Below are 25,834 nucleotides of genomic sequence, written 5' to 3' on the forward strand. Positions count from 1 at the left end.
TTTACTGGAACTTAACTCTTAGATTTACTTTGAACCCCTCACTTGGAGGAAATTGAGATTTTCAATGAGTACAAGGTTTGGTACATGGGGAATTAACGACTTCGAAAAATCGAAAAATAATGCTGCAACCGGCTGGTCATCTATCCAGGGTGTACCTCTGCAACCCTGAACGGATAAGCGGTACAGAAAATGTATGGATGAAATCATACACAGAAGAGAGTGCCCAACAAAAAGTAGGAGTAGTCAGAATATCACTTTGATGTACCTCATTGGAATTTTACAGCTTAGATCAACCCAAAATAGAGCATAAGCAGCCACACTTCACTGGAATTGTAGCTGCAGATCTTCATGCAGAGAGTAACATTTTGGTCCAGCCTTATTTGCAGGAAAGCTTAAGGCTGGAAAGACTCTGTGGTGAGCTTTTGTATCCTGCACTTAAAAGTTTTGCCACATATTTTAAATTGAATTTAGGCAACGTCTTCAACTCAGTCATGTACAGTGAAACATTGGGCAACGCTGTTGCCTTGCAGCAAAAGGTTCGAGTCACAGAGACTTTCTGTTTGAAGTTTGCATGTTTTCCCCGTGTACGCATGGGTTCTCACCGGGTACTCTGGCATCCTCCCATGGTCCAAAAACAGTAACGGTAGGTCTTTAAATTGTGCTTAGGAACGAGTGTATGTGTGCATTCAGTGTGTCTCTGTGTTATCCTGTGAAAGAAAGGCATAACATCAATCACTCACTTTACCCTGCAAGGACAAACAAACTCTCAGTTTGGGGCCACTCTGAAGATGAACTTCTATCCTAACTTCAAATTTTTGTCTGTCTCAAACAGATTTTCTTCTACAACTGCTCTATTTTTAGCTTTTCTCACCTACCTACTAACGTACAGAGCAAGAGTTCCTGTTCATGAAAAGTATGATATCTTTAAAACACTCAGTTAATCTTGGTCTCATCTAACCGGAGCAATTTTTCCACATGCTTGTTGTGTGTCGTATAATCTTTAAACAGAACTTGGTTTCACTTTGTGTGGCTTTAGTCCATCAGCTTCCTCTCTTACAAAAAGGTTAATTTGTGGGGTGCAACTCTAAGTTCTTAAGTTACCTCTTAGCTGCTTCCGTCATAAAGTCTGACCTTGCTAGAGCCACATCTTGGTAGGTTTGTAGTTGTGCCAGATAATGAATTTAACAGTGCTTCATCAGACGTTTGAAATAGCTTTTTTTCCGCCACTCTAACTCTGTTTACATTTCATCACAAGTGGGACTTCTGAGAATGGTGTTTACTGACAGTGTTGTTTTTTTTTTTCCAAATATCGCTTGTGAAAATGTTTGAAAACCATTCAACATGCCCCTTTCCCTTCACAGCTAAGCACTGCTTTGTGTTGGTCCAGCATCAAAGGTATGCTAATATAGATTCCACTTGTGGTTATGATGTGACAAAATATGAAAAAAGCTTAATGGGCATTGAATTCTTTTTTTTGTTGTTGTTCAGCTAATGGTTTTCAGTGAGTGTCCGGTTCGGCATATGGGACTTTTCATTTCACCTCTACAGTTCTGAATTTCTTGAAAAAATTCAGAAAGCCTTTCTAAATACCCATGTCATGTTGACATAAGTATCCTGGAAATAAAAAGCTGAATATTAGCGGTTTGACCTTGAAGTCGGTCTTTAATGGAGAAAAAACAGTGTGCTTGAGCATTGATCCAAAACAAGAAAAACATATGTCATTGCCCAGATGCTCTTACAAACTGTACTCTATTGTTATTCTCTGCATTTTATTGTTCACATCTGTTTTATTTTTCAGCGCAGGACTTTCTCACAGTGCACGTCTGCCAAAAAGTTTGTAACAACGTTGGACAGAATGGTTTGAACATCTCCGTGGCTAACTGAATTTGAAAGACCTCTGAAGGATGTATTCATAGAACACAGTGATGGGGTTTTAGATTTTTTTTGTTATTTTTTTTAAAGAAATGATCAAGGCCTCAGTGCTAAAAGGACAATATGTGACCCGCTCGATTGTTGAAAATGCATTTCTTTGCATTGTTGCTAACAAAAGGATAAAACCTATTGCAGTAGTTGTCGGCAGCCTCTTCTAAATGTGTGGTTGGATTTTTTTTCGTGCGATGGCCTCTGTTTGACTGACACATCAGTGTGTGTATATAAGCAGTGGTTTTGGCAGGAGCCTTCAACCTTCTTCTCCCATCAGGGAATCCGCTTGTAAACCATATCCAAACTGAACTTTGCAGCCTTCAGTAAACTCTCATGTGGCACAGGCCAAAGGGTTTCAAGACACAGTGCCACACTTGTGAGTGTGAAAGACACGAAAGCAGTAAAGGTGCTCAGATATCATATTTTGTATGGTAAAACAGGGTGGTCCAGTATTTTAGTCTCTTTGTTGTTGTCTCGTAATTCCATAAAAAAAAAAAAATTAAGCCCATTCAGTCCGTCTCTTTTGTGCTAATGTATACGTATAAAGCTTCTTTTTTCAGGCTTTTTTTTTTTCCCTTTTCTTTTCAATACTTTATTTCTGGCTCTGTCATACATCATACACCAGGCCTTCCCATGTTGTTTTTTTTTTTTTTCCCTTTCTGTCCCCCGTCATCAGTCGACATAAATACCCAGTATGTCACAGCAGGCTATGCTCCGAACGCCCCCTCAGTGCTTATCTCTACAAAATGTGAATCTGTTATTCTACAGTAATAGAAACCATGTTGGTAACATCTTAACATATTACATTCACTCAAACACACTGTGAAACTCTATCTTACCGCTGTGTCAAAGCTCTTTTTATACAGCGGGAATGTGGGGGGATGTGGTGAAACACAACGTTTTGCCCAAAGCACAAACTCTATGTGAATGCACACACAGACTACAAGGTTTCTTTTTTATTCTTTATTTATATCTTTTTTTTTTTTTTAAGAGGACAATTCAAAAAAAGCTGAAAACACAAGAGTATTGTGCGCTTTAATGTTTTGAAGCTCTTGTATGTGTCTCTTTTTACGTTTGCAGACTGGTAGAGGTTCAGATTTCTGCAGGCAATTTGTTTCAGGTAACTGGAGCTTTCAACGGCAGTTGAGTGTGTCTTGGGAACTATTAGGGGGAAAAAAGAGCGTGTTCAAGCTTTTCAAAATGTTGATGGATCCAACATAATGAGCGTGTAACTGATCACAAAGATAGACAGATAAGATTTTTTTTTTTTCCTTGGGTTAAGAATATTGCTACATGGGAGAGAGGAAAGCTAAACAGAGTGCTATCCAACATTAGAGATATTAAGCTTTAAGGTAGCACATTGTTATTCACTTACTGCTCCTATTGGGAAAGCTGTAGGCTTTTTTTTCTTTCTTTCTTTTTAGTCCTTTTGTTGCCAGAAATCTTTGAATTGAATCAGTGTGCAGTCAGCATACTGGAGGCAAGAACAGCTAAATGTTCAGTTTTGTGAGGATGCTACTAAAACCGTCAACAAGTTTTATGTCTGTTAATGTTCATTTTATGCTTTTAAGTCTCTTAAGTTGCTATGTTTTTTTTTTTCCTCCTGGTAAGGTTTTCAGTAGCCCCCTCTTCCTGTTATTTTAAACACTTTTTTTTTGTTTCCTATTGGGACAGGAGGGCTGTAGAAAAGAGGGAGGAGAAATGCTCCAGGTAAAACATCACTATTTAGGGCAAGATTCTATGGAGGGCATCAGGGAGACAAGAGGTTGGAATTTTTCTTTTCTTTTTTTTTATTTAAGTGCAGACAGCTCCAATTTACCCTCCAGTGTTCTGTCGACTGAGACAATCACCACACATTGATGTCTCAGGTTTGGAGGACATATGGTAATGAGTTCAGACTGACTGACTGATGTGACTTAAACTGTTGGGTATTTGGGAGGGGGTGGCTGCAGTACAACGTGGACAGGGGGGCAGGTTTATAAAAGACTTTGCCAGCAGCCATAGTAAGAACAGACCAGGACGTTGGTCCCGGGAGCACATCTGAGACTCGGTCTGTCATTGAGGTAATTACGTCCATGGTTACGGTATCTGTAGGAAAGGCTGATCTCAGACCTGTGGCTCTAATGATACTCTCATGTTGCTAAAATGTCCTTGACGGCCCCCACGTTCTGCATACCCACAGACACTTCTGGGAAATGATCATTGAGAAAGAACACTTTTTATACATTTATATTAAAACTAAATCTTTTGAATTATTTAAGTGTGTACACACCAGCGAAAGTGACATGAGTATCAAATTTGAACACGAGTCACACTTAAGTCGCAAAAGCAAGAATGTACACTTATTGTCTATATTCAAAACATGCTCTACATATATGTAAAAAAAAAAACCTTGAATCTGTAAGTAGACTTGCCTTCAGAGACTCTAGACTCGACTCATGCTCCTCATCTAAAGATTTAAGTCTTGATTTTGAGGTACCTAATAAAGACTTAAACTTCACTCAGACTCTACAAACTTAAGACTTGATGTACAGGAGGAGGCTTGTTAAAGGTAAAATGACCTGTACTTGTAAAGCGCTTCACACTACCTTCACGCATTCACCCATTTGCACACATATTCGCAAACTGATGGTGGCAAGCTACTTGCTAAGAGCCACAATTGCCCTGCGGCACACTGACAGAGGCAAGGCTGCCATGCACCCGTGGCATCAGCCCTTCTGACCACTACCAGCAGGCAAGGCGGGTGAAGTGTCTTGTCAAAGGACACAACGACGGAGACTGACAGAGCAGGTGGTCAGAATGGTAACCCACCTCTGTCACAAGACAATCTCCTATGCCACGGTTATTAATAATTTTCCAGTTTAGTTATAAACTATCCAAGCCCTGAAATGGGCTTTTGATGTAAGTTAAATCAAAAGATGTTAACTTAAAGATGGTTCTTCGAAAAACAACTTGCAAATGACAAACGGCATATTGAAGGTGTTTGCTCCAAATGTTTAGCATATTTAAAAGTACCTTGCACTATTCTCACTCCATCTTCCTTTGCAAACGTACCTAGCTAGCTGGCTTCCCCTAACCCTCTGAGACCTGACAGAACTTTGTTTGACCCCTCGTTTTTACATATGTCATATACAATTTGCCACACGCAGGCCTAGCTGACGGTTGCAGCTAGAAAAGACAGAAATCTCAGTCGAAGTCCCGTCCACTCTCAAGTCAAGGGCATGCTTTGAACTGAAACAGGTTCATTTTTTACCTCGCCATCATCCTTTTTTCAATTTATTCCCTGCCACACTCTACATCATTTATAGTCTCATGCTCATGCTAATGATGCTGATTTCACAGGGTGTCAAAGCTCTAGAGAATTACATCTCCGCAGTGATGGGTTGCTTACCGGCTGGGTCAAATTCACTGTATATTTATCTGCACAGGTGTTTGCTATTGTTTCACTAATGCATCAGAGACAGGGAGATGTCTGAATATAGAGTAGAAGAAAGTGAGAAAGGCACTCCTGACATCATGAATCTTTGCCAGGATTGAAACTGAAATGGCAGAAAGTGAGTGGCCATGCTTAAAGAATCCCTGTATTCTAGTCTAAGACCACACACTGTGCCTGTATCAGCCCACCTTGCACCGCTGTGATTGATTCTCTGCCCAGAGGCTGTAATCCCTGAACCCTACACCTTTACTGGACCGCGTCCCCTCTCTTACACTTTTTCTGCTCCCCCAGTGTTTCACAGCCACCTGGGCAGCATCATCAGTTATGACAACGTAAGAGAATAAATCAACAAACTGCCGCCGCTGCCTTGTATCCAATGGATGTCTGCGACAGCTCTCAATTAAACTCCTCAAGATATTTTTTTCCCCCCCGTCTCTTGCTTTCTCCTTGCACTCTCTTGTTTTAATCTCCAATGGCAGACATTGGAATCCTGCTGTCAGCATAACGGAAGAATATTAGCACGGCTGGCCCCACCTGGACCCGCCGCTCCTCAACCTGTCCCCTCCCTGTAATTATCCCTTAGCCCTTTTTCCCATTAACCTACTCCCTTTGATCCCCACACATGCTGATATTATGCAAAACTGCTGAATAGAGAGACAGAGAACGTGCAAAACACCAAGCAGTTACCCATGGTTTCTGATTTCCTTACTTATTCTCGTCTTCTTTTGCTCACTATCTCTTCCTAATTATCTGCCTCTTTGTCATGGATTAAATTAATTTCAAAGGAGCCTGTCAAGATAGAATGGGGATGAAGAAGAGAGGGATAGAGTGGGGTGTGGGGGGGAAAGGAGAAAATAAAAGTATTGGACAATTTTTACATGCCATCAAAGATGAATGAATCTCAAAAAGCAGCCTGCTAAATCACTATTTCCCTTTTTTCTCCTCGTGGATGTATCAAGTAAAAGCTCTTCATTAGTTCTGGGGCCTAAAAGCAAATACCGGGGTCTGTACAATGCTGAAGGTCTACAACTGACCTTTCTTTGGTTTTAATCATTGCAACTCTTGACAACTTAATAAGTTGAAGGTGCTGGGTTGCAGCCTAACGTAATAAGGCCCACACCAAAGCCTTGGCCACCTATGATTGCTCCCATAAGTCTTAGCACATCTGGCCCCGTGTCCTTGGGTGAGAGATATTTTCTACAACTTTCCAGCGTCACAGCCCTTCATTAGAAATATGAATGATACAGTGCAGAGTCTCCTTGTGCAAAAACAGCTAAATGATTCTATTGCTCTACTACTGCCACTTCAATCTTTCCAGTACAGAGTGACCGCATTACTGCTCCTCTGCTTAACATCTTGTGGGGCTTAACAAATTAATACACTTTTTATTGGGGGGTCTACTTTGTAAATCACAGTAACACATTTATTCCCTTCCAGATAAAGTGTACAGTTGGCTGGTAAATATGTCATAGATCCACGATGGTTTATTGCTTCTATGGATGGATTCTGTACCTTTGTTGATGCGACATAAGATGTATAATTCTGTATGCAGTAAAGTTACCGTACGTTTTTATGAAGACAGTTTTTCTTTTTTTCACCCACCACTTTTTCAGCTTTCCCTGTCCACAGAGAAAGAAATTAATCCACAGCTATGTGAGGACTCTTATAGTTGCCTTAAGATGAGTGGGTAATCCCTGATCATTTGCATTCTTAAAGAAATGTATTGGCTTTTACCTCAGAGTTAACATTTATTTAGCTGACATAATAGCTTGTGCTGAAATGAACCTTGAAAGTAAAAATATAGAAATAAATCCATCTCATATATATGGGAAGTGTGTAGAGGTGTTTTCTTGTGCATCCCATTAAAGTATGCAAACATGTCTTCTATCATTTAAAATAATACAAAGCGATACAGTTAAAGATTTAGTTTGAACTTTACGTGAACCTGCTTGTCTTAACGTGTCATCTCAACCTAAACCCCGCTGCCACTTTATTAGGTTGTCCTGTTCAGTTGCTTGTTCTTGAAAATAGTGATTGAGCCATGTTAGCAACTCTGGGTTTAGACGTGGGAACCTGGTGACAATGGTTGATGAAGTTTGAAGTATGGAGGAGGAACTGCACTCTCTGGGATTTTTTTCTTTTGTCTGAAACAGATAATGTATCCATTGAGTTGCAAAATGAAAATGGCCTTGTTGATGTTGGAGGTCAGAGAAGACTGGTTCAAGATGGTACAAAGACAGCCATGGTACGCACATTATCATCTTTAAATGCATAGCACACTTTAAACATCAAAGCAGATAGGCTACAGCAGTAGAATGCCACACAAGGTGTCACTCCTCTGCAAAGAATAGAAAATTAACATTTCCATGTGCTCACTACAAATTAAAGAATAATGTAGCATTGTCTGATGAGTCTTGGTTTTGGCTGCCAACTTCAGATGGTAGGGTCAAAATTTGATGTAAACAACATAAAACCACATGTCCGTCCTGCTTTGGATACACTTGGCATCCTTTGCATCCCTCAGTACCAACTGTGCATTGTTTAAATGTCACTCCGTTTGGGAATTGTTGCTGTCCAATGTCCGTCTCTCTTATGGCCACTGTGTGCTCAGCTTCTGAGCTTCTGCTACTTTCAGCAAAAGTAATGCATGGTAAAGCTCAGGTTATTTCAAACTCGTTTTCTTGAACATGACGATGAGTTCATTGTACTCTAGAGACTTCATATTCCACGTCTCAGCTCAGCAGAGCAATGTCAGGATGTGCTGCGAAAAGATATTTACATCATGGGTGTGTTGTAAATATCTTTTACAACACACCCATATTTACATCATGGGTGTGTTGCTGAAAAATTTGAAAGCACTGCACGATGGTAACATGTCAACAACTGGGATTAGTGAGGTGCACCTTATTAAGTGATTTTTTTTTTTATTTTTCTGCAGAGCACTTTCTTACTTTCCTGCTGGACACCAGCAATTCAACACACCAAAGAGTTCACTTAAAAAGCTACAGAATGGGGTAAGCTACTATCATTATCATTACTATCAAAACCTTTTAACATCTCGTTAAAAGGTTTTGCAGTTTCTTTTACTGGACTGTGACACATGCAGCCATCACAGGCTCCATCCGGCCTCCCACGCTTTGCTCTGAACAGATGCTTGTCCACCAAGTTTACTTTACATCTTTATTGGTTTTCCCACTCAAAGGACCGGCTTGTTTCCCTGTTGGAAGCAGAAGGCAAGCTGGAAGTTTCAGGTTTTTCAAGGGAGGCACCTAAGTCTCTCTGTTGTATGGCTAAGTTTTGATCTCCTGCTCTCTGTTCGCAGAAAGGCTGATGAAGCAGTTTGATCCCCCCCCGAGTTTTCTGTCGGAGATATTTTAATGACCCGGCTTTTGTTTGGGGGTCAACTCGCCTCCTTGTGAGCGCTGTGGAATCTATAGCAAGCCCGCTGTTGATTAGGTCTCCTTAAAGGTGATGATAAAAGCCATTGTGGGAGATGCACTTCATTGAAAAGGGTGATGTGGAAAGGGGGAAAAGATGAAGAGGTGGTATGGAGACACCAAGAACGTATTAAAGCCAAGCCCTTGCTCTTTTAAATCCACCCGTAATAGGGACATTAGAAATTTAAATGTAAATTGCCTATTAGATTTCTATGCAAGGTATCTCTGTTCCCCTTTGTGAATGCAGCAAGAAAATGTCTGTTCTCTTTGCGCAGGCATAAAAATAACTCAGTTAAGTGCAATGGATCTGGTTGATTAATTTTGAGTTGTTTATAGGCAGATGGAGCATAAAAATTATTTATAATTAATTAATCACATTTTAATTGGAAACTATATATTGACAAAATAAGCAACATTTTCAATTCAAAAGCCCGTTTTTCTACAAAATGATTTAATAAAAAGATCTGTGAGCTCAATAATAAATGTATTTATTATTCTTAATCTGTTATTTAGGTTATTCTACCGTCAGATTGAAGCAAAGTGCTTTTATACCATTCAGCTTTCAAGTGTTTCAGGAACCTCTCATCATTCATGGATTCTTTGAAAAAAGTACTTGTTTGGAAATGTGGNTCTTTTTTGTTTGTTTGTTTTTGCAACACCTTAATACTGTGGTATTTCTACACAAAAGTATTGTGCTGTGAGAAATGTGTAATGGGACAACCCTAGTCCGACTTAGTTGCTGTCCGAATCTGGTTGGAGCCTGTGCTTTGAGAATTGATGCCTCATAGTATGTTTTCATATTTCTAAGGCCTTTGTTAGGTTCCTCAAGGACAGAAGGGACCTGAAGACTGTAGGGTGTAGTTTTGCAATACCTCTCATCCCAGCAAAATAAGGCATGACAGAAAATGGAAAAAAAAAACACCAGAGTTCTGTCCTTATTACTCTCTTCAAACATAAGAGAATGATGGCATCTTCCTCTTTCAAACTATAACCCCGCTATGGGGACACAAGGAAGCACATGCCAGACGCACACAGACCCACACACACTTACACACAATTGAACTTCCTCTTCCTGTGGCTGCGGATTTGTTTGTCTTTAATTCCCTATTGCGTGGGGGTAATGGGGACTCTGTGACAGCTGTCATTCTGCCATGACCTCGGAGGCCTGCAGATCTGAACTGGCACAATGATCAGGTAAGTGTGTGTGTACGTGAAAGTGTGAGCATTTTCTAGTGTAAAAAAAGTGTTTGCGGAACAGGGACATCGACAATAAACTAGTGGGACGTGTTGGAGGGTGGCTGTTTTGATGTGAAAATAGTGATTAAATACTGAGAGAGACTTTTTTTTTTTCGCTGTAAATCCCTCAGGCTCGACAATATGCCACTACAAATATGTCTAATCAGCAGGAGACTTGTTCTGACAGAAGCCAAAACAAGACCCAGACACTCATAGGGTGATGTGACAAAGGGCATTTGGAGCCAGACAGGCAAAACCAAAGTGCAGATAGGAAAGACTTCAAATATTTCTTACATACATTTCATGTTTTGATCTCGTGAAATGTTTTGAAAGGGTGTAATATTAAGTTGCAAGCCACATCTTTGAAGAAAACGTCTGCTGTTACGCCCTGATTTTTATCTTTCCTCTAATAGAAAAAACATTGCCCTGTTTTGCCGCATTCACGTCTTTCCATGTATCTCCCCGCCTCACTATGCTCCATCCCTCGAGTTTAAGTTACCTACTGTAGAAGAGCTGTCATCAGAGAGCGCATGATAGCGAGAGCAGAACACGGTCGACTGCTGCTCCGGGGTTGTTTCGGATGCAGAGCCGAGGTGGGCGGGAGTGCGTTGGAGCGTGGGGGCAAAGAGAAGAAAAAGAGTTAGTGGTGATTCTGCTCAGTGACACATCAGGCCAAGGCTGTGAGGTTGGCGTTCAGTTCAGTGGTCCCACAGGGAGTGAGTGTCTGCGGTCGAAACGTTGCTTTCAACCACATGAGCAGCCTCGTGCTAAAATAAGGTGAAAAAACCCCGTCTCCCATCACACTTGTTCTTACTTTAGCTAACTCCTGCTACAAGCTGTTCCACATGGTCCCATTATGAGCAACGCAGACTGTGCACTATGGTGAGAGTGAACGTGTGTGTTTTGTGTACATAGACTGTGTAGACAGCAACTCTATCAATTATCAATGAGTCATTCTAATCGGAAACGTGTCTATATGGCCACAGATGCTGTTGAAAGTGATGAACCCAGATTAAAATCAACCATGGGACATCGCAGCTTTTACTGCATCAACATTTGACCTTGTGTTGTCTTCCTCAACGCTCTCAGCATAAATTTAGTACACGGTACACAATTTGGAATTTGGGAAAACTGATAAATTTGTGTTGTCCTCTTTTCTTCTCTTTTCTTTCTTACTTGTATTCAACCTGTAAAATGACTGTGCCAGACATGAGAAGTGATTGTCCATTACTTTTTGGTAAGTATCTTAGCAGCATAATAGAACCAAGAAGTTTCACTTGAGGTCAAACAGGAAAAAAAAAACAAAACAAAACAAAACAAAAAAAAAACAGAATCCTTAACCTCAACTTTACTGGAACTTAACTCTTAGATTTACTTTGAACCCCTCACTTGGAGGAAATTGAGATTTTCAATGAGTACAAGGTTTGGTACATGGGGAATTAACGACTTCGAAAAATCGAAAAATAATGCTGCAACCGGCTGGTCATCTATCCAGGGTGTACCTCTGCAACCCTGAACGGATAAGCGGTACAGAAAATGTATGGATGAAATCATACACAGAAGAGAATGCCCAACAAAAAGTAGGAGTAGTCAGAATATCACTTTGATGTACCTCATTGGAATTTTACAGCTTAGATCAACCCAAAATAGAGCATAAGCAGCCACACTTCACTGGAATTGTAGCTGCAGATCTTCATGCAGAGAGTAACATTTTGGTCAAGCCTTATTTGCAGGAAAGCTTAAGGCTGGAGAGACTCTGTGGTGAGCTTTTGTATCCTGCACTTAAAAGTTTTGCCACATATTTTAAATTGAATTTAGGCAACGTCTTCAACTCAGTCATGTACAGTGAAACATTGGGCAACGCTGTTGCCTTGCAGCAAAAGGTTCGAGTCACAGAGACTTTCTGTTTGAAGTTTGCATGTTTTCCCCGTGTACGCATGGGTTCTCACCGGGTACTCTGGCATCCTCCCATGGTCCAAAAACAGTAACGGTAGGTCTTTAAATTGTGCTTAGCTTTATGTGTGCATCCAGTGTGTCTCTGTGTTATCCTGTGAAAGAAAGGCATAACATCAATCACTCACTTTACCCTGCAAGGACAAACAAACTCTCAGTTTGGGGCCACTCTGAAGATGAACTTCTATCCTAACTTCAAATTTGTGTCTGTCTCAAATAGATTTTCTTCTACAACTGCTCTATTTTTAGCTTTTCTCACCTACCTACTAACGTACAGAGCAAGAGTTCCTGTTCATGAAAAGTATGATATCTTTAAAACACTCAGTTAATCTTGGTCTCATCTAACCGGAGCAATTTTTCCACATGCTTGTTGTGTGTCGTATAATCTTTAAACAGAACTTGGTTTCACTTTGTGTGGCTTTAGTCCATCAGCTTCCTCTCTTACAAAAAGGTTAATTTGTGGGGTGCAACTCTAAGTTCTTAAGTTACCTCTTAGCTGCTTCCGTCATAAAGTCTGACCTTGCTAGAGCCACGTCTTGGTAGGTTTGTAGTTGTGCCAGATAATGAATTTAACAGTGCTTCATCAGACGTTTGAAATAGCTTTTTTTCCGCCACTCTAACTCTGTTTACATTTCATCACAAGTGGGACTTCTGAGAATGGTGTTTACTGACAGTGTTTTTTCTTCCAAATATCGCTTGTGAAAATGTTTGAAAACCATTCAACATGTCCCTTTCCCTTCACAGCTAAGCACTGCTTTGTGTTGGTCCACCATCAAAGGTATGCTAACATAGATTCCATTTGTGGTTATGATGTGACAAAATATGAAAAAAGCTTAATGGGCATTGAATTCTTTTTTTTGTTGTTGTTCAGCTAATGGTTTTCAGTGAGTGTCCGGTTCGGCATATGGGACTTTTCATTTCACCTCTACAGTTCTGAATTTCTTGAAAAAATTCAGAAAGCCTTTCTAAATACCCATGTCATGTTGACATAAGTATCCTGGAAATAAAAAGCTGAATATTAGCGGTTTGACCTTGAAGTCGGTCTTTAATGGAGAAAAAACAGTGTGCTTGAGCATTGATCCAAAACAAGAAAAACATATGTCATTGCCCAGATACTCTTACAAACTGTACTCTATTGTTATTCTCTGCATTTTATTGTTCACATCTGTTTTATTTTTCAGCGCAGGACTTTCTCACAGTGCACGTCTGCCAAAAAGTTTGTAACAACGTTGGACAGAATGGTTTGAGCATCTCCGTGGCTAACTGAATTTGAAAGACCTCTGAAGGATGTATTCATAGAACACAGTGATGGGGTTTTAGATTTTTTTTGTTATTTTTTTTAAAGAAATGATCAAGGCCTCAGTGCTAAAAGGACAATATGTGACCCGCTCGATTGTTGAAAATGCATTTCTTTGCATTGTTGCTAACAAAAGGATAAAACCTATTGCAGTAGTTGTCGGCAGCCTCTTCTAAATGTGTGGTTGGATTTTTTTTCGTGCGATGGCCTCTGTTTGACTGACACATCAGTGTGTGTATATAAGCAGTGGTTTTGGCAGGAGCCTTCAACCTTCTTCTCCCATCAGGGAATCCGCTTGTAAACCATATCCAAACTGAACTTTGCAGCCTTCAGTAAACTCTCATGTGGCACAGGCCAAAGGGTTTCAAGACACAGTGCCACACTGTGAGTGTGAAAGACACGAAAGCAGTAAAGGTGCTCAGATATCATATTTTGTATGGTAAAACAGGGTGGTCCAGTATTTTAGTCTCTTTGTTGTTGTCTCGTAATTCCATAAAAAAAATTAAGCCCATTCAGTCCGTCTCTTTTGTGCTAATGTATACGTATAAAGCTTCTTTTTTCAGGCTTTTTTTTTTTCCCTTTTCTTTTCAATACTTTATTTCTGGCTCTGTCATACATCATACACCAGGCCTTCCCATGTTGTTTTTTTTTTTTTTTCTTTCTGTCCCCCGTCATCAGTCGACATAAATACCCAGTATGTCACAGCAGGCTATGCTCCGAACGCCCCCTCAGTGCTTATCTCTACAAAATGTGAATCTGTTATTCTACAGTAATAGAAACCATGTTGGTAACATCTTAACATATTACATTCACTCAAACACACTGTGAAACTCTATCTTACCGCTGTGTCAAAGCTCTTTTTATACAGCGGGAATGTGGGGGGATGTGGTGAAACACAACGTTTTGCCCAAAGCACAAACTCTATGTGAATGCACACACAGACTACAAGGTTTCTTTTTTATTCTTTATTTATATCTTTTTTTTTTTTTTTTAAGAGGACAATTCAAAAAAAGCTGAAAACACAAGAGTATTGTGCGCTTTAATGTTTTGAAGCTCTTGTATGTGTCTCTTTTTACGTTTGCAGACTGGTAGAGGTTCAGATTTCTGCAGGCAATTTGTTTCAGGTAACTGGAGCTTTCAACGGCAGTTGAGTGTGTCTTGGGAACTATTAGGGGGAAAAAAGAGCGTGTTCAAGCTTTTCAAAATGTTGATGGATCCAACATAATGAGCGTGTAACTGATCACAAAGATAGACAGATAAGATTTTTTTTTTTTCCTTGGGTTAAGAATATTGCTACATGGGAGAGAGGAAAGCTAAACAGAGTGCTATCCAACATTAGAGATATTAGGCTTTAGGTAGCACATTGTTATTCACTTACTGCTCCTATTGGGAAAGCTGTAGGCTTTTTTTTCTTTCTTTCTTTTTAGTCCTTTTGTTGCCAGAAATCTTTGAATTGAATCAGTGTGCAGTCAGCATACTGGAGGCAAGAACAGCTAAATGTTCAGTTTTGTGAGGATGCTACTAAAACCGTCAACAAGTTTTATGTCTGTTAATGTTCATTTTATGCTTTTAAGTCTCTTAAGTTGCTATGTTTTTTTTTTTCCTCCTGGTAAGGTTTTCAGTAGCCCCCTCTTCCTGTTATTTTAAACACTTTTTTTTTGTTTCCTATTGGGACAGGAGGGCTGTAGAAAAGAGGGAGGAGAAATGCTCCAGGTAAAACATCACTATTTAGGGCAAGATTCTATGGAGGGCATCAGGGAGACAAGAGGTTGGAATTTTTCTTTTCTTTTTTTTTATTTAAGTGCAGACAGCTCCAATTTACCCTCCAGTGTTCTGTCGACTGAGACAATCACCACACATTGATGTCTCAGGTTTGGAGGACATATGGTAATGAGTTCAGACTGACTGACTGATGTGACTTAAACTGTTGGGTATTTGGGAGGGGGTGGCTGCAGTACAACGTGGACAGGGGGACAGGTTTATAAAAGACTTTGCCAGCAGCCATAGTAAGAACAGACCAGGACGTTGGTCCCGGGAGCACATCTGAGACTCGGTCTGTCATTGAGGTAATTACGTCCATGGTTACGGTATCTGTAGGAAAGGCTGATCTCAGACCTGTGGCTCTAATGATACTCTCATGTTGCTAAAATGTCCTTGACGGCCCCCACGTTCTGCATACCCACAGACACTTCTGGGAAATGATCATTGAGAAAGAACACTTTTTATACATTTATATTAAAACTAAATCTTTTGAATTATTTAAGTGTGTACACACCAGCGAAAGTGACATGAGTATCAAATTTGAACACGAGTCACACTTAAGTCGCAAAAGCAAGAATGTACACTTATTGTCTATATTCAAAACATGCTCTACATATATGTAAAAAAAAAAACCTTGAATCTGTAAGTAGACTTGCCTTCAGAGACTCTAGACTCGACTCATGCTCCTCATCTAAAGATTTAAGTCTTGATTTTGAGGTACCTAATAAAGACTTAAACTTCACTCAGACTCTACAAACTTAAGACTTGATGTACAGGAGGTTTGTAAAAGGTAAAATGACCTGTACTTGGAAAAGCGCTTCACACTACTTTCACCCATTCACCCATTTGCACACATATTCACAAACTGATGGTGGCAAGCTACTTGCTAAGAGCCACAATTGCCCTGCGGCACACTGACAGAGGCAAGGCTGCCATGCACCCGTGGCATCAGCCCTTCTGACCACTACCAGCAGGCAAGGCGGGTGAAGTGTCTTGTCAAAGGACACAACGACGGAGACTGACAGAGCAGGTGGTCAGAATGGTAACCCACCTCTGTCACAAGACAATCTCCTATGCCACGGTTATTAATAATTTTCCAGTTTAGTTATAAACTATCCAAGCCCTGAAATGAGCTTTTGGTTTAAGTTAAATCAAAAGATGTTAACTTAAAGATGGTTCTTCGAAAAACAACTTGCAAATGACAAACGGCATATTGAAGGTGTTTGCTCCAAATGTTTAGCATATTTAAAAGTACCTTGCACTGTTCTCACTCCATCTTCCTTTGCAAACGTACCTAGCTAGCTGGCTTCCCCTAACCCTCTGAGACCTGACAGAACTTTGTTTGACCCCTCGTTTTTACATATGTCATATACAATTTGCCACACGCAGGCCTAGCTGACGGTTGCAGCTAGAAAAGACAGAAATCTCAGTCAAAGCCCCGTCCACTCTCAAGTCAAGGGCATGCTTTGAACTGAAACAGGTTCATTTTTTACCTCGCCATCATCCTTTTTTCAATTTATTCCCTGCCACACTCTACATCATTTATAGTCTCATGCTCATGCTAATGATGCTGATTTCACAGGGTGTCAAAGCTCTAGAGAATTACATCTCCGCAGTGATGGGTTGCTTACCGGCTGGGTCAAATTCACTGTATATTTATCTGCACAGGTGTTTGCTATTGTTTCACTAATGCATCAGAGACAGGGAGATGTCTGAATATAGAGTAGAAGAAAGTGAGAAAGGCACTCCTGACATCATGAATCTTTGCCAGGATTGAAACTGAAATGGCAGAAAGTGAGTGGCCATGCTTAAAGAATCCCTGTATTCTAGTCTAAGACCACACACTGTGCCTGTATCAGCCCACCTTGCACCGCTGTGATTGATTCTCTGCCCAGAGGCTGTAATCCCTGAACCCTACACCTTTACTGGACCGCGTCCCCTCTCTTACACTTTTTCTGCTCCCCCAGTGTTTCACAGCCACCTGGGCAGCATCATCAGTTATGACAACGTAAGAGAATAAATCAACAAACTGCCGCCGCTGCCTTGTATCCAATGGATGTCTGCGACAGCTCTCAATTAAACTCCTCAAGATATTCCCCCGCCCCCGTCTCTTGCTTTCTCCTTGCACTCTCTTGTTTTAATCTCCAATGGCAGACATTGGAATCCTGCTGTCAGCATAACGGAAGAATATTAGCACGGCTGGCCCCACCTGGACCCGCCGCTCCTCAACCTGTCCCCTCCCTGTAATTATCCCTTAGCCCTTTTTCCCATTAACCTACTCCCTTTGATCCCCACACATGCTGATATTATGCAAAACTGCTGAATAGAGAGACAGAGAACGTGCAAAACACCAAGCAGTTACCCATGGTTTCTGATTTCCTTACTTATTCTCGTCTTCTTTTGCTCACTATCTCTTCCTAATTATCTGCCTCTTTGTCATGGATTAAATTAATTTCAAAGGAGCCTGTCAAGATAGAATGGGGATGAAGAAGAGAGGGATAGAGTGGGGTGTGGGGGGGAAAGGAGAAAATAAAAGTATTGGACAATTTTTACATGCCATCAAAGATGAATGAATCTCAAAAAGCAGCCTGCTAAATCACTATTTCCCTTTTTTCTCCTCGTGGATGTATCAAGTAAAAGCTCTTCATTAGTTCTGGGGCCTAAAAGCAAATACCGGGGTCTGTACAATGCTGAAGGTCTACAACTGACCTTTCTTTGGTTTTAATCATTGCAACTCTTGACAACTTAATAAGTTGAAGGTGCTGGGTTGCAGCCTAACGTAATAAGGCCCACACCAAAGCCTTGGCCACCTATGATTGCTCCCATAAGTCTTAGCACATCTGGCCCCGTGTCCTTGGGTGAGAGATATTTTCTACAACTTTCCAGCGTCACAGCCCTTCATTAGAAATATGAATGATACAGTGCAGAGTCTCCTTGTGCAAAAACAGCTAAATGATTCTATTGCTCTACTACTGCCACTTCAATCTTTCCAGTACAGAGTGACCGCATTACCGCTCCTCTGCTTAACATCTTGTGGGGCTTAACAAATTAATACACTTTTTATTGGGGGGTCTACTTTGTAAATCACAGTAACACATTTATTCCCTTCCAGATAAAGTGTACAGTTGGCTGGTAAATATGTCATAGATCCACGATGGTTTATTGCTTCTATGGATGGATTCTGAACCTTTGTTGATGCGACATAAGATGTATAATTCTGTATGCAGTAAAGTTACCGTACGTTTTTATGAAGACAGTTTTTCTTTTTTTCACCCACCACTTTTTCAGCTTTCCCTGTCCACAGAGAAAGAAATTAATCCACAGCTATGTGAGGACTCTTATAGTTGCCTTAAGATGAGTGGGTAATCCCTGATCATTTGCATTCTTAAAGAAATGTATTGGCTTTTACCTCAGAGTTAACATTTATTTAGCTGACATAATAGCTTGTGCTGAAATGAACCTTGAAAGTAAAAATATAGAAATAAATCCATCTCATATATATGGGAAGTGTGTAGAGGTGTTTTCTTGTGCATCCCATTAAAGTATCCAAACATGTCTTCTATCATTTAAAATAATACAAAGCGATACAGTTAAAGATTTAGTTTGAACTTTACGTGAACCTGCTTGTCTTAACGTGTCATCTCAACCTAAACCCCGCTGCCACTTTATTAGGTTGTCCTGTTCAGTTGCTTGTTCTTGAAAATAGTGATTGAGCCATGTTAGCAACTCTGGGTTTAGACGTGGAAACCTGGTGACAATGGTTGATGAAGTTTGAAGTATGGAGGAGGAACTGCACTCTCTGGGATTTTTTTCTTTTGTCTGAAACAGATAATGTATCCATTGAGTTGCAAAATGAAAATGGCCTTGTTGATGTTGGAGGTCAGAGAAGACTGGTTCAAGATGGTACAAAGACAGCCATGGTACGCACATTATCATCTTTAAATGCATAGCACACTTTAAACATCAAAGCAGATAGGCTACAGCAGTAGAATGCCACACGAGGTGTCACTCCTCTGCAAAGAATAGAAAATTAACATTTCCATGTGCTCACTACAAATTAAAGAATAATGTAGCATTGTCTGATGAGTCTTGGTTTTGGCTGCCAACTTCAGATGGTAGGGTCAAAATTTGATGTAAACAACACAAAAGCACATGTCCGTCCTGCTTTGGATACACTTGGCATCCTTTGCATCCCTCAGTACCAACTGTGCATTGTTTAAATGTCACTCCGTTTGGGAATTGTTGCTGTCCAATGTCCGTCTCTCTTATGGCCACTGTGTGCTCAGCTTCTGAGCTTCTGCTACTTTCAGCAAAAGTAATGCATGGTAAAGCTCAGGTTATTTCAAACTCGTTTTCTTGAACATGACGATGAGTTCATTGTACTCTAGAGACTTCATATTCCACGTCTCAGCTCAGCAGAGCAATGTCAGGATGTGCTGCGAAAAGATATTTACATCATGGGTGTGTTGTAAATATCTTTTACAACACACCCATATTTACATCATGGGTGTGTTGCTGAAAAATTTGAAAGCACTGCACGATGGTAACATGTCAACAACTGGGATTAGTGAGGTGCACCTTATTAAGTGATTTTTTTTTTTATTTTTCTGCAGAGCACTTTCTTACTTTCCTGCTGGACACCAGCAATTCAACAGACCAAAGAGTTCACTTAAAAAGCTACAGAATGGGGTAAGCTACTATCATTATCATTACTATCAAAACCTTTTAACATCTCGTTAAAAGGTTTTGCAGTTTCTTTTACTGGACTGTGAGACATGCAGCCATCACAGGCTCCATCCGGCCTCCCACGCTTTGCTCTGAACAGATGCTTGTCCACCAAGTTTACTTTACATCTTTATTGGTTTTCCCACTCAAAGGACCGGCTTGTTTCCCTGTTGGAAGCAGAAGGCAAGCTGGAAGTTTCAGGTTTTTCAAGGGAGGCACCTAAGTCTCTCTGTTGTATGGCTAAGTTTTGATCTCCTGCTCTCTGTTCGCAGAAAGGCTGATGAAGCAGTTTGATCCCCCCCGAGTTTTCTGTCAGAGATATTTTAATGACCCGGCTTTTGTTTGGGGGTCAACTCGCCTCCTTGTGAGCGCTGTGGAATCTATAGCAAGCCCGCTGTTGATTAGGTCTCCTTAAAGGTGATGATAAAAGCCATTGTGGGAGATGCACTTCATTGAAAAGGGTGATGTGGAAAGGGGGAAAAGATGAAGAGGTGGTATGGAGACACCAAGAACGTATTAAAGCCAAGCCCTTGCTCTTTTAAATCCACCCGTAATAGGGACATTAGAAATTTAAATGTAAATTGCCTATTAGATTTCTATGCAAGGTATCTCTGTTCCCCTTTGTGAATGCAGCAAGAAAATGTCTGTTCTCTTTGCGCAGGCATAAAAATAACTCAGTTAAGTGCAATGGATCTGGTTGATTAATTTTGAGTTGTTTATAGGCAGATGGAGCATAAAAATTATTTATGATTAATTAATCACATTTTAATTGGAAACTATATATTGACAAAATAAGCAACATTTTCAATTCAAAAGCCCGTTTTTCTACAAAATGATTTAATAAAAAGATCTGTGAGCTCAATAATAAATGTATTTATTATTCTTAATCTGTTATTTAGGTTATTCTACCGTCAGATTGAAGCAAAGTGCTTTTATACCATTCAGCTTTCAAGTGTTTCAGGAACCTCTCATCATTCATGGATTCTTTGAAAAAAGTACTTGTTTGGAAATGTGGACGCTGTCATTAGCATTGGGAACATCTGTGGTTGTCTCATGTTTTCCATTGAGATGGTATGTTGGGTTTGAATATTTTTGGTGATAGACGACCTCTTTTGTGCTCAGCACAAAACAATAGTCTTTTAGGTCTGGATATGCAGTTTTTATGTTACTATTTAACAAAACAAAATTCCACATAAATATGTTGGATGCAGTAGCTGTTGTAACTTACCTAGCATGAAGTTCATTGGGTCTCTATGATGCATTCTTGCACCAGACATCTTTATTCAGTTTCCTACAACATTCAAAATTAGTAACTGGACTTTTTGTCTTTGGTCTGTATGACTGTTCGTCACTGTTTTACTCTGTGAGCTTAATTTAGAGCACAAGGTTAGAGGACCAGCCAGGTCCTCCTGCCTTCAGGGTTTTCACATCGGCTCTGACAGAAAGCCGTGCAAACCGCTGGGAAATGTTTCATTGGTCATGACACATTATGCTGCTGAGTGAGAGTCACATTAAACTTTTCACTTACTCCATCACTGCTTAAATGTTAATGTCATGTATGCCTGCTGACAAATCTCCAATCCTGGATCCACTAGAGAGTTGAGCAACTCAGACTGCTTCCTCCAATTAAGGTAATTCCTTCAGTCTTATGATGCAAAAATAAATGTTACTTTGTTTCCAACACGTATATTTTTGTTTTATGCTGGCTCTGGAGCTGCGACCCATCATGGCAGTTGATGAGAAAGAAACAAATACTTCATTGATTTACATACTTCTTTTATTTAAGTAAACATAGTTTTACCAGTGGGTACGACACGCATCAACTCTTTGCAATACTGACTCGACGAGTGATGTTTTTTTATGAGAATAACTCTGGCTTGACATTGTTTTTCAAAAAGCATAGTTCCATACAGAAAAACAAAATAAACATCAACATAAATCATTTTATTTGTAGAATAGTCGGCTTTAGAATGTAGTAAATAAAGTAAATTAGCGATTTCAGTGAGCATATCTTTGAAAGTTTAGAAAACATACTTCAGATAAGTCACAGCATTCTACACATGTATTGGTACCCTTAAAACGCATGTAAAAATCCTTAAAATTATTTTGTGTTGTTTTATATTTATTCCGAGGGGGTTGGGGGAATTCCCAATTTAAGAAATAATGGGTACATTGCCCATTAATTAGTTGTACAACTGCTTTTGAAAAACTGACCAAACATATTTAAAATGTCCTGTTGTACGTGTGCTCTGTTAAGTTTCCCAAGGCCTTCGGAAGACAAAAAGTCCCACAGCATAATTCCTACTTAACAGTAGCTGAGATGTTTTTGCACATAGTCATTGTTTGGTTCATGGAAAACTGTGGATTTGTAGATTAAAACCTCATTAAAGCCATGGTGTCGTCTGACCAAAGGACACAGTTGATGTCCAAGCAGCATTTTTAATTGGTAGGACAACTTAAGCTTTTCTTGGCATACCTCTCAACCAGCGACTTTGCATATAGATACCATTCGATGTTTGTTCTGAAGACTCGGTGACCCCAAGAATCCAATCTTTGCTCGAGCTCTTTACCCGATTTCCTCCTCACTGTTTAATCATTTGTCTGACTGTTGTCACGGTTTGTCAAGTTGCTGTTTTTCGTTGTTTTTTTTGTTTTTTTTTGCAGATATGTTCTAATGTCTTGTAGGCTTTCCAATTGTGAAAAATTATTAACAAATGTTTGCCTCTCTTTCACATCATAAAAGTATGATGTCATATAATGAAACAAAAAGTGAAATATCCTAAATAAGCTCCTGACACTTTGTTGGGTTCAATAAAAATGCTTTGGTTATGTTTAGTTTTGCCAAGTTGGCAGGGGGACCAAAAATTGTGAAATAACTTTATTTCTTAACCATAGATTTGTGTCCTTTTTTAAAAAAATGGATATATATTCTTTTTTTCTTAAGGCTCTCTTAAAGTTTTTGTTTTATTTAATCTTGTTTTATTTTATTGGAAATGTCTGCTTAATATTTACTTTCAGAATAGTTTTTTTTTTGTTTTTTTTTCCACGATGTCTGAATTATTCAGACATAAATAGGGATCTTAAGTCAAGAGATGAATTGGCTTTGTTCAGCTTCTTGGTAAAATGTTACAGATTCTTTCCATTTGTTTTGAGAAATCTATTTTGTCTGGAGAAAGTTGTATTTTATCTCCATCTTATCCTCAAATAGATATTAACTCACAGCCATACACACGATGATCACAGTCCTGTAGATGATCGACTGAAACTTAATTCATGTCCCAGATTATTGCCAGATTTTTCCAACTTTTCAAAGACATAACTTTGAGTTATTCATGTATGCTTGATTCTTCTTCTGTCCTCATTAGATTTTACATAGGGAACTAACACAGGCAATATATAAAGAACATGTAGGCATCCAGGGACAAGCATAAACACTACTTCAAATTATTATATCCATTGTTTTAATAATTTAGATTGTTTCTTCGCCTACGTGGATTAGTCCAGGAAGGATTTTGGATAACATATTTTTTAAACATGTCAGAAGTATTAGTGGTGCAATAAGAAATGCAAAGAAACAGACGGTGCATTCCAGAGATGCTACACCCGGTCAGTTGATTTCAACTCCTTTTGATCGTGCCATCATTTTACTTTGTCACATGTGAAAACGCAGCATTTGGTATTAATCTTTTTTTTTTTTTTTTTCCAGTCTTACAAGGGAAAAATGTTCACTAGGGTCAGCCAGGGGACAAGAGGAGATCCAAAGTGTGAGAGAGGGAGGAAAAAAAGCAGACAAGTGGAAGAGAAGGAGATTAGGAGGAAAATAAATGTAACACAGACAAGAGAGCTTTATTAATAGGATTATGGGATCACAGATTTTGATATTTCATTGGTTCTAAAAGGGAGTAACAATGTTGAAGAATCCTTAGAGGCAAGGGAAAGGAATACAAAATATGTTAACTGTAATTTACTGATTTTGTATCTTTGGGAGGTGAAAACAGAATTTTGCCAAAAGGAACAGCTTTCGTAAGGGTTGACTTTTTGCGAACCGTATGCAAGATGTCTGGAATGTGACCGCCTCATGCTGTTACACTTGGCATTTCATCCAAATTGTGGTTCTTTTATGATTTTACTATTTTGCGGTTTTGCATGAGTTTACATCATAGGTCGCCAGTCCAAATTATTTTAATAACAGAAAATGCTGTCGCTTACACCGCTTCATAAAGTTATGTTTATTGATGCCTCATAGCCAGTGTCAAGCTGTGACGAATCACTAAAGTTAGACCATAAAAGAGGCCACCACCTTTAATAGGGAGGGGAGTTGCTGGCTCATTACTAAATGTAGCAGTTAAACTCATTCAAACACTTTAGCAAGACCAAGTAAATCATATTCCTATTATTTTACCACTCATTTTATGATAGCTATAGTTCTCTCTAAGAAAAATTATATTGCTATTTTTAATGCCCTTTTTTCCTGGATCATTAAGTACAAACATAGGCTGAGTGTGAGAAAGATGTAAACCATTACAGAAAGAGAGACTATAAAACAAAGTAAAGCCAACCTTTTCTTTCTCTGTTTCTCACTTTTATTTACACAATTTTAGAGTCACTGTCAACACATTTATTGAGCTGTATTTTCAATCTGCGTGCACAGAAGAACCAAGAACAAATAAAAAATGAAAGAATTTCTCTCCAGTGTCTCTCTGAGCCTAGCAAATCAATGTAAAACAAATGATAAGAACACATCTTGGATGAATTGTGTCTGAAAACAAACACAAAAGGTTAGGAGGAGAAAAACTGAGTGATAATCATTCTGCTGATTAGTTTATGTCAGTGATTCTCACAGTTCCATGCAGAATTATACACACCTATTGAGCTTCTTCAAATTGTCATATTTCAACCATAAATATCAATGTGTTTTGTCTTTTTGTCTTTGTACAGATAGGCACATTCTGCTTCATAGCTGTAGCTGGAACAAACGTAATGCATCTTTTGAAAAAATATGTTCTCGACACCTGTAATCAGACACACTGGAATAGATATAGATTAAACCAATTAACTTCTGAAGGAATCTAATTAGTGAATGCAACCATTGCCGGTGTCAAAGTCCAGCACAAATACATCTGTTTGCTAGAAAATATTGGTTAACAAGCAACACCCTGAAAACCAAAGAACACAGCAACGACAAAAGCCTTGAACGTGTTTAAAGGTTAATGAACAACATTTGACCCTCTGATGCAGCAGTAATATGGCACAGGAACAAGCTTCCCCATGACACGGCCATCCTGGCTGAAAGGAAATGAGAAGATCCAGAAGTTGGGTAAAAGAATCTTTCGACAGGATTGGTGTTAGCAATGCACTTCACAAGTTAGACTTTAGTGCAACACTGGCAAGAAGAAAGCAAAATCTGGAGGAAAGCCATTAAGTACCATTCACACTTGGCCACAAACATGTAGGCAACACAGCAGACATTGGGGAAGATTGAGAAGAAAGATGAGATTAAAACTTAGCTCTTAAGCATTAAAAAACACTTTGTGGACGTAAAAATGGCATTGCACACCCCACTTGAATACACTGCCCATGTTCCACACTGTTCAGTGGAACATGGTGGTGGTAGCATCATGCTGTGGGAATAGTTTTTCTTCAGTGGGACAGAGAAACTAGTCTGTGTTGATGGAAAGGTGGATGGATTCCTTTTGCATAAGCAGGACCTTTAACATACAGCCAAAGCCTCATTGGATTGGTGTAGATCAAAGCATATTCACATGTCCAGGTCCAAATTCCAACTGAAAATATGTCAAGATTAAAATCTAATGTTTATATAACCCTGTCCATACATACACATACATGTACATACACTGTACATGCAATTTGACTGCAACTGAACTATCTTGTACAGAAGAATGAGCAAGAAACACAGGGGACCATCGGAGGTAATCGCAGTGAAAAATGGTTCTAGTAAGCATTGACACAGGAGGACTGCATACAAATTCATGTTCATCCTTTGAGATTTGGATTGTACTTCTAAAAAGACTTGGGAAAACCATGAATTATTTGGACAACTGTGAT

General features: G+C 39.5%; 1 long non-coding RNA gene across 2 annotated transcripts in view; it reads left to right on the forward strand.

Moving 5' to 3' along the window:
- The window catches only part of LOC103145330 (uncharacterized), a 315,073-nt gene that overhangs the window by 232,202 nt on the left and 57,037 nt on the right, over positions 1 to 25,834 (forward strand). For both annotated transcript variants that reach the window (XR_001663482.1, XR_001663481.1), the window contains one exon: positions 8,298 to 8,373. This is a non-coding gene — a long non-coding RNA (uncharacterized LOC103145330). The remainder of the gene's footprint in view (positions 1 to 8,297; positions 8,374 to 25,834) is intronic.

Source organism: Poecilia formosa, unplaced genomic scaffold (assembly GCF_000485575.1).
Source record: "Poecilia formosa unplaced genomic scaffold, Poecilia_formosa-5.1.2 Scaffold5, whole genome shotgun sequence".
NCBI lineage: Eukaryota > Metazoa > Chordata > Actinopteri > Cyprinodontiformes > Poeciliidae > Poecilia > Poecilia formosa.